The following is an 8518-nucleotide window of genomic DNA, read 5'->3' on the forward strand; positions in this document are numbered from 1 at the left end:
TCAGATTTATAATGATGTTTACTTGTGTTGTGTTCGAGAGTGTGAGTGTGTTTTTTGAGTAAGCAGTGTATGTGTGATGTCAATTTCATAGCGTACTTTTGATATTACGTGAGACAGTTAACTAAAACAATACTGTCTTCTTCCTTCGTATGTTAAATTAATAGTATAGATAGAGAAGAAAATATTGACTTAACACTCGCTAAACTAAATTTATAATTAAGGCTGTTAGTAGCGAAGTACTTGTAACTAATATATATTTCAATAAAAAAGTAATCATAATCATATTAATTAATTACCTACATTCATTTAAATTCAGTAGGTTTTTTTAATATTTTATGTAATGCAGAAATATTAGACGCGGCTGCGATATAGTAATACGGAAACATATAGATAATGTTTGCAAGAGCGACTTTCGTCTTTTATAATATATATTAATTAAAAAAAGATTGTTTATACCCGATGTGTAGCTACCGTGTATTTACCGACTAAAAAACCTAGCTTAGCCCAGATCAATTTGTATGAACCACGTGAATAGAAAATCACATTGATCTCTGCTAATAATTATGTTCCAAAAAAGAACACACCAAAACAACTGACAGTCAACTTACAGTCACCTTAAGAACCGCCAAGATTAGTAGTATTTTTCCCAAAAAAATAAATAATATTATATTTGAAAACGTCATTTAATTTCCATTAGACTCTATATCATACGCCCCCACACGAAGGTTTGAATATAAAAACGTATTCGATAGCCTGAACGAAATCAGCAAGTTTGGCGATAGAAATTGATTATAAACGAGCGTTTTCTACGAAAATCCGTAAGTTTTTTCGTGTTCCCTTGCAAAGTGAGAGTGTTTTTTTCTTACATCCTTGCGAACTTCACCCACAACACTACTATAAAATTAATATAAAACTATAATAAAAGGATTTTTCAAAAGATAGGTAAACTGGCAAATTGACAACCTGATGTTAAATGGACTCCGTTGCCAATGGCACTGTAAGAAATATATACCATTCCTTCCATCGTTTATGTGCCACCAATTTTGGGAAATAAGATTTTATGTCCCTTGTGCTTGAAATAGTATGTATGTTGTGTAAATCATAATCGGAGCACAACGATATCAAGTATTACAAATATAGTTATTAAAAGACACTGTCGGTACTGCAGATAGAAATATAATTAATTAAAAACGGTTTTGTTAATTACACTTCAATTACAAGGTTAGACTGAAATAGTGAAGGCTTGGAATTTAGAGAACAAAAAATTAGGATCGGACTTTGACCAATTAATCACTGGATTTAGTGACACGTCCGGAGCCGGTAATTAGGATGAAATCCTCTTTAATCAATTCAGACCGACAGCTGAATACCTCAGCACTTAGATTAGATTTGGTAAAGGTATTTCGTTTCAGATAAATGTATAAGAAAACATTTTCGTCCCCAAAAATCTGACTTCAATGATTTGCTCGAATATTATACGCTTTACGAATATTAGAATAAAAAAAATTCAAAAGCAAAATAAGAGGACAATTTTGTTCACCAATATCGTCCGTTGATAAGCAAATAAAATCTACCACAAAAATACGAATGAATGGAAAACATTTTCGTTTTTTGAAATTTGTTATAATACGTTCCGTAAAATTTTCGTTTAGAATTAGGACCATTCATGTCGGAGATATTATAAGATGTACGTATGAAATTATAAAGGTGTACGGTGTGATTTATTAACGAGTATATTTACGGCTTCTATTATATTATTATTTATATCAAGACGTTTAAAAAATATACGTTTATTACTGTTACAATTTCGTTTGTGGGAGAATTGAATCACAAATTAATTTTGAAAGTTAATTAGATTTAATAAGCTTTTTTAATGACTGGCACCCAGATCTTGGACAAAGTTAATATTACTTGGTGTATTAAGTAATAATATTAAGTGAGTCCGTTATTGAAGTATCATATACCCAGCAGGCAGCCATCATAAACATGAATGCCTACTAATATTATTAAGGCTAACGTATGTACGTTTGTTGGGAAGAACTAAATTCCTTCACTTATCAACTGAAACGATCGTGATATTTACTTAGAAATAGTTTATTGGTCGTTGAGTATCATATACGTTTCGCCGAATGTAAAAAAAAATGTTAAGGAATAGCCTTTTGCTAACACGTAATGGAATTTCCTCTGAAACATGAACGATTTTTGCTATCCTTTCATCGCTGAGCACAAAATGAATTATAAACCCAAATTAAGTACATGTTAACTGCCCGTGTCGCCTGTCTGGATTTTAACCCACATGTTTTGGTTATGATTGATGAATTAATTTGGGACCGCTCATACAGTGACATAAATGTGATATACGTTAAATGTTTTTTTCACGGCTTATATAAAATAAATTATAAGAAATCAATAAATACAATTAAATTATTTTTATGTATTAATTTATTGAAGCTCACTAACAATAACAGTTTTTATTCGAAACTGTTTTAATACATATATTTACCCAGTTCTGAATATATTATCCGGTCGGTATTTATCCGGTCGCTTCGCTGGGCATTAAATACCTAAAAAGGGGGGAAGTGTCAGCGGAATTCAATAAATTAACGGACGATTCCCCGTTGATGCGCCTTAGTCAGTTTATCGTGATAGACACACAATAATACAATACAAATCGAAAACCCATAGCTCAAATAAACACAAAATTATTTAATATACTTAAGCTAAATTTTTTTTTAATGATATTATATATATGTTTTTTTATACATGTACATATGTAGTAGTAGTATTAGTATAGTTAACGATTCCAACCCAATTCAAATAAAAACTATTTTCAATAATCCAACGTAGAAATACATAAATACATACAAATCTATGCTTTCAATTGCAAAGGTGACTTCTATTTGAATTGTGAATCATGAAAAGTCGACAAATCCTTTAAAATTGAAATAAATCGTAGGGATATCAAACCTAATTTCGCAAGTTAGCAATTCATTGAATCGTGAATTCACGTTTTGGTTCAAACTAATTCTAGATGGAGATTGGACAGTCATTATGCAATTTGCTGCACGCGAACATAAAAATTTAAATTCACTGCCCTTTGAATAATTTCAGGTAAATATTTGAAAATGTTTTTTTAAAAATCAATACGTATTGGCTATCTTAAAAGATTTTTTATTTAATTTTTAGAGATGGGTACTCTTAACGCCTATGTAAAACTTGACAGCAATTTTATTATTAATCTATAAAAAAGTGAAATACCACTCACTGATAAATCACGAAATTTCAGAAACTATAACACTTACAAAGTTGAAATTTAGCAGGTAGGTTTCTAATCATCCGCTAAGAACGGATTTTAAACTCAACCCCTAAGGGGTAAAACTAGGGTTGGAAGTTTGTATGAAAGTTAAAGTAGGAGACTTGAAATTTAAAATGTATGCTCTACAGATGGTGTGGAGGTGTACAAATAAATAAATAATTATATATTGGACAATATCGCATACATTACTCTGATCCCAATGTGAGTAGCTAAAGCACTGATTTTCCATAACACATTATGGAAAATCAGAAGTAACGACGGTACCACCAACACCCAGACCCAAGACAACATAGAAAACTAATGAACTTTTTCTACATCGACTCGGCCGGAAATCGAACCTCTGAGTGGCGTACCCATGAAAACCGGTGTACACACTACTCGACCACGGAGGTCGTCGTACAAATAATGTATTTTAAGAAATCAAATTTTGGAGTTAAAACAGGGGATGGTAGTTTGTATAAAAGTCTTATGTTATAGAAGTTCAAGTAATTACGGCAGAATGATTTTAAATGATATTTAAGTATAAAAATAATTGAAAACAACTACTTACTTATTATAAGGAAGGATGTTTTATTATAAAATTAAAAAGTATTTTAGCGTAGACGTGCGGACCGAATCTTTCATAATCATATGTTATAAAGAGTATGTTTATAATCTTACTTATATTAGTAAACCACCTTCCGGTTTGACGTCATTCATTTTATTTACTTTTATATTTTGTCGTGTTGTAAAATATTTCGTGTTAGATGAATTTGTTTGTTTGCAGTTTGTTTGTAGTCGATATGATATTACGTTCACACACACGCACATAATAACAGATATTATGTAAGTGTGCATGTTGAATAATTTTTAGTATTATTATATCCGTATTTGTTATACATTTCAGATACATGAATAAGAATAGCAGGCGTGTGTATGTAGTGTGATTTGCAAGAACTATCAAAAAGTATTATGTTTCGGAATTAAGTTTGCTTAATAAATTGTAAATAATATTTTTTGTTCTAATAACTCTTTGATGTCTGACTCTGGGATCCTCAAAGCTGAAATTCCTCAAACTTGGTCTTTATGAAGTCGGATCAATAGCTATAATATCGAAATTTAAATCCAATTTGTACAATAACTCCCTGAAGTTAATAATTCATAATGAAAATGTTTAATAATTATAGTAATCCCTCAATAAGATTAAAGAATGAAATGGTTTCATTTACTTCCTCGAATGTACGCTGTAAACAAAAACTCAACAATGACCAATATATGACGCGTTGGGACCACGCTTGGCCAATATTTAGTCCAATGCAAAAATAATGTTCAAAATTGATTTATAAATAGAGTGTTATAACTAAAGTACAGAATCGTATTATACGTAGTGAAGGATTGAGAACTTCTTTCTTGATTTAAGTGGATTAAGAAATACCTTTTTCGGTCTACATTTTAATAAAGGAAATAACTTAAAGGATAAAAATGTGGTTACACTGCTTTTTTACATATCATCTTCAGATACGTTTTACATAAAATATCAAATACTTGATACACTTTATTTTGTCGTGCTGTCAAATATTTCCTATTGAATGTATTTTTTTGTGTTTGTAGTCGGATCTATATTAAGTTCACGCACACAGACACAAATAAATACACACACGTGAAAGCAGATAAATATATTATAAATTTATGTGTATATTATATTATATAGTGTTTTATTTTTATACAAATTTGATGTTTTTATTAGTCACGTCTTAGCGTTTGCTTAGATTTTAACTTCGATGATTAATAATTGAGATATTATAGCCATTTTAGTTAAAATTTTATTTAAATATGTACTTTTGTAATGTAATTTATTAAAGTAATATTATTAAAAAAAAACCTTAAATATTTTTACTGTAAACTGTAAAATAGTAATATATATTTAATATTTTTATTTAAAACATATATGTATAATCGAGAACTGTAAAATGAACTTACTTTAATTCCAGCTGATAAGAAGTATGTATCAAGTGAACCGCGCTTCAGCGCTTACTGAGAATATTCATTCACTATACGTTTAACGCATCTGATCTGTTTCGGCAATATGTTTTATTAAACTTTTTAATAAACGTCTAGTTATAGGCCAAACGTATATTTATTTTGATTCTTAATTAAAATATAAAACCTCGTTTGTGGAATACTGTTTCTATATTTATTTTATTTATTTTTATATAAATATCGGCTTTTAAACAGCCTTACTACAGCAAATACTCATTTATTGTTATTTTTTTTTTATTGATGGAGTTCGATGACCTCTTTGGAATAAATATAAAATTTATAAATGATTGATCGTATGATACTTGATATTACATCATTAATTTATTTAATAAAAATGTAAATAAGCCAAGAAATCGATATATAATAATTATATAACATGGATGTTTTGCGATGGCTGTAAAAATATAATAATTGATAATTATTTATATTTTAGCGTGGCAATACTGATCAAAATTGCAACATAATTAATTTAACAGAGGCAAAGTTATAATAAACCACTAGTTTTATGTATAATGTCATCACTAATAGAATATTGAATCGTTGAAAACCTTCGTAATTCACGAATAATAATAAAATAACAGGCAGATGTGAAAGTTTGTGAACATTTACAGTCGAGGCACTGTGAAATCGCGGCAGGCCCATCAATATCCTATATTTATTGTAACACCGAACGTGCGATGCATTGAGCGATATTTGAGTGTAGCATGTCGAAAAGAATAACGTATAAAAACGAAAAAAAAATTACACGCGTTCTATTTTTGTTCGTCGTTTTCAAATAAATTGTATATTGATAATGAAATGGATTACATTGTTCGAAATTGAAACTTAGTTTTTTTGACGTGATATTAAATTCCGGTTTTCTTTACATATATAAATAAAAACAGAAATTTAATTAAAAAAAAAAAGAAACAATACATTCAGATTGGTTATCACCTCTTTGGTTTACATACTAACTTATTGTTATTTGATTTTTAATATAACATAATGTATTACTTCATTTGTAATCAATAAAAACTTTTTAAAGTGCTGAAGTATTTGTATTAAAATAATTTACTTACTAGCTGCAGTTGGTTCACGTGGTTTCACTTACGTATGGTGACAATCATTCGGACTTTAAAGCCTTGAGATAAGCGTGTTCAAATGAGCAATATCTTTAGCCTTATATGTTGGTATAGATAAAACATCAACAACAAAATAAAGAAATATTATTAGAAAAAAAATTGTCAATAAACCTCTTTAGCATTTTCGGTGGAATAGAGAAACGCTTATGATTGTTTTGTATGTATATTCATCAGTTCTATCAAAAAAATACCATTATGGTCTAATCTTGTTTCAATTCAATATGGGGCCATTTGGTGACCATAAATTTATTTTGACTATCACTAAATAGTTAAACATAGAATACATTTTATTTGAGTTGTTCCGAATATATTACGTCACTACTAATTTAATATGGTGCGCAACGCCGTTTTGAACATAGGGACTTGATGAGGACGTTTGTTAAATTGATTATCTCCATACGGAATATAGTGTAGTTACGTCGTCAAACATTTTATGTTATTGTAAAGGATTTGTGGCCGACAAAAAAAATACGGTGTGTGTTTTCATTTTTCTCAGCTCGTAGGTTTGTCTTTCAGTGTCGGTGTACTTACTGGTGGTATTTTTGACAATTGATAACCAAAGATGATGTATCTAAATTTAACATTTTTGATTTTTATTACAAGAGTAATTACCAAAATCAATAATATTACGCATAACAATGACGAATACATTTAATCTGATTGAATAAAAAACCATTTACAAGTACCCAGTTCACGTGACAGAAGTCAAACTTCAGACTTTAATATCAGAGTGTCCATCGTAACATCTAAAACCGTTAAAAATTTAACCTTGAAATTTGAATATACAGGCCAAAGCGGCCACAAATAGATGCCCTGAATAAGTTCATTGGTCTGTGATAGTGGCGTTAAGTGACTCTCTGTTTCCGAGTAATGGAAATATGTGCAATTAAAGATATTTCATGATAAACGAGGATTTTACATAGCGTATTATGATCAGATATGTTACTAAATACGTCCACATTAATCGCTTAAAAATACTACTTAATATCGAAATTTATCAATAATATTCTAATTTGAACTATGCTTAAATTGCCTATATTAGCACATTAACTGCAACATAACCGTCCTTGTTACACCCCATATAATTCGAATGAGATGGGTAGATTGTTTGTAGCAAGCGATTCACTGGAGACGTCAATTATATTCCATTTAGCATATATGATGCCCTTGTACTTGTGTTACTTGTATAATATTAGTTTGCAATACAATATTTCAATTAAAAGGTCTCTCAGATGTTGTGAGACAATAACAGGAATTTATATTTTATTTAGTTAAGAAATATATCAAGAAACAAGACGACAAGAAACAAGTAGGTACATTAGTTCACAGCCTTCAAACTGGAAAACAATAATAGGTATTGCTCTTTGGCGGTCCACCAGAACAGAACCAAATCTGAGTCTTAACAAACATTTCATCATCATCATCATAATTAGCCTGTATTAATCCACTGCTGGACTAATCCTCCCCCAAGGCGCACCACTGAGCCCGATCTTCGGCCCTTCTCATCCACTTTCTACCAGCCACCTTCCGTACATCATCGCTCCACTGTGCAAACATTTATTATTTTGCAATTCTATCACAATACTGATAAATTGTGTTGTAATTCAAAATTCGTGATCAGATATTTGTCAGTTGTATTAAGTGACGTAATTATTTATTTATCGTATAAGATAATTTCTGCTTAATGGAATTAACATAAAATGTACTTTTTTATAATCTCATTCATTTATTTCTTAAACACTATACAAAGTCAAAGATTCAGAACATCTGCTGACTCCACAAACAAAACGTTCACTCTGCAAAAAAATAAAAATAATTCTAGTTCATTGAAAGTATTACGATTCTATCCGATCCATGTCAAAGACGACCATCGTAGTGGTTTCAATGGGTACAAAAAATAATTCTACATAGCCCAGAGAAAAAAACGACACGATTGAAAAGATATGTATTTACTTGGTGGTAGGGCTTTGGTGCGAGCCCGTCTGGGTAGGCACCACCCACTCATAAGATATTCTACCGTCGAACAACAGTACTCAGTATTCTTGTGTTCCAGTTTGAAGGG

At 30.2% G+C, this 8518-nt stretch overlaps 1 protein-coding gene across 1 annotated transcript in view; it reads right to left on the reverse strand.

Moving 5' to 3' along the window:
- LOC125068651 (ammonium transporter Rh type B) overlaps positions 1-5335 on the reverse strand; it is a 36642-nt gene extending 31307 nt beyond the window's left edge. The window contains exon 1 of the mRNA XM_047677913.1: positions 5276-5335. The gene's annotated coding sequence lies outside the window, so the exon portion shown is untranslated. The remainder of the gene's footprint in view (positions 1-5275) is intronic.
- Between the last annotated feature and the right edge of the window lie 3183 nt (positions 5336-8518).

The sequence above is a fragment of the Vanessa atalanta genome, chromosome 14 (genome assembly GCF_905147765.1).
Source record: "Vanessa atalanta chromosome 14, ilVanAtal1.2, whole genome shotgun sequence".
In the NCBI taxonomy this organism is placed as follows: domain Eukaryota; kingdom Metazoa; phylum Arthropoda; class Insecta; order Lepidoptera; family Nymphalidae; genus Vanessa; species Vanessa atalanta.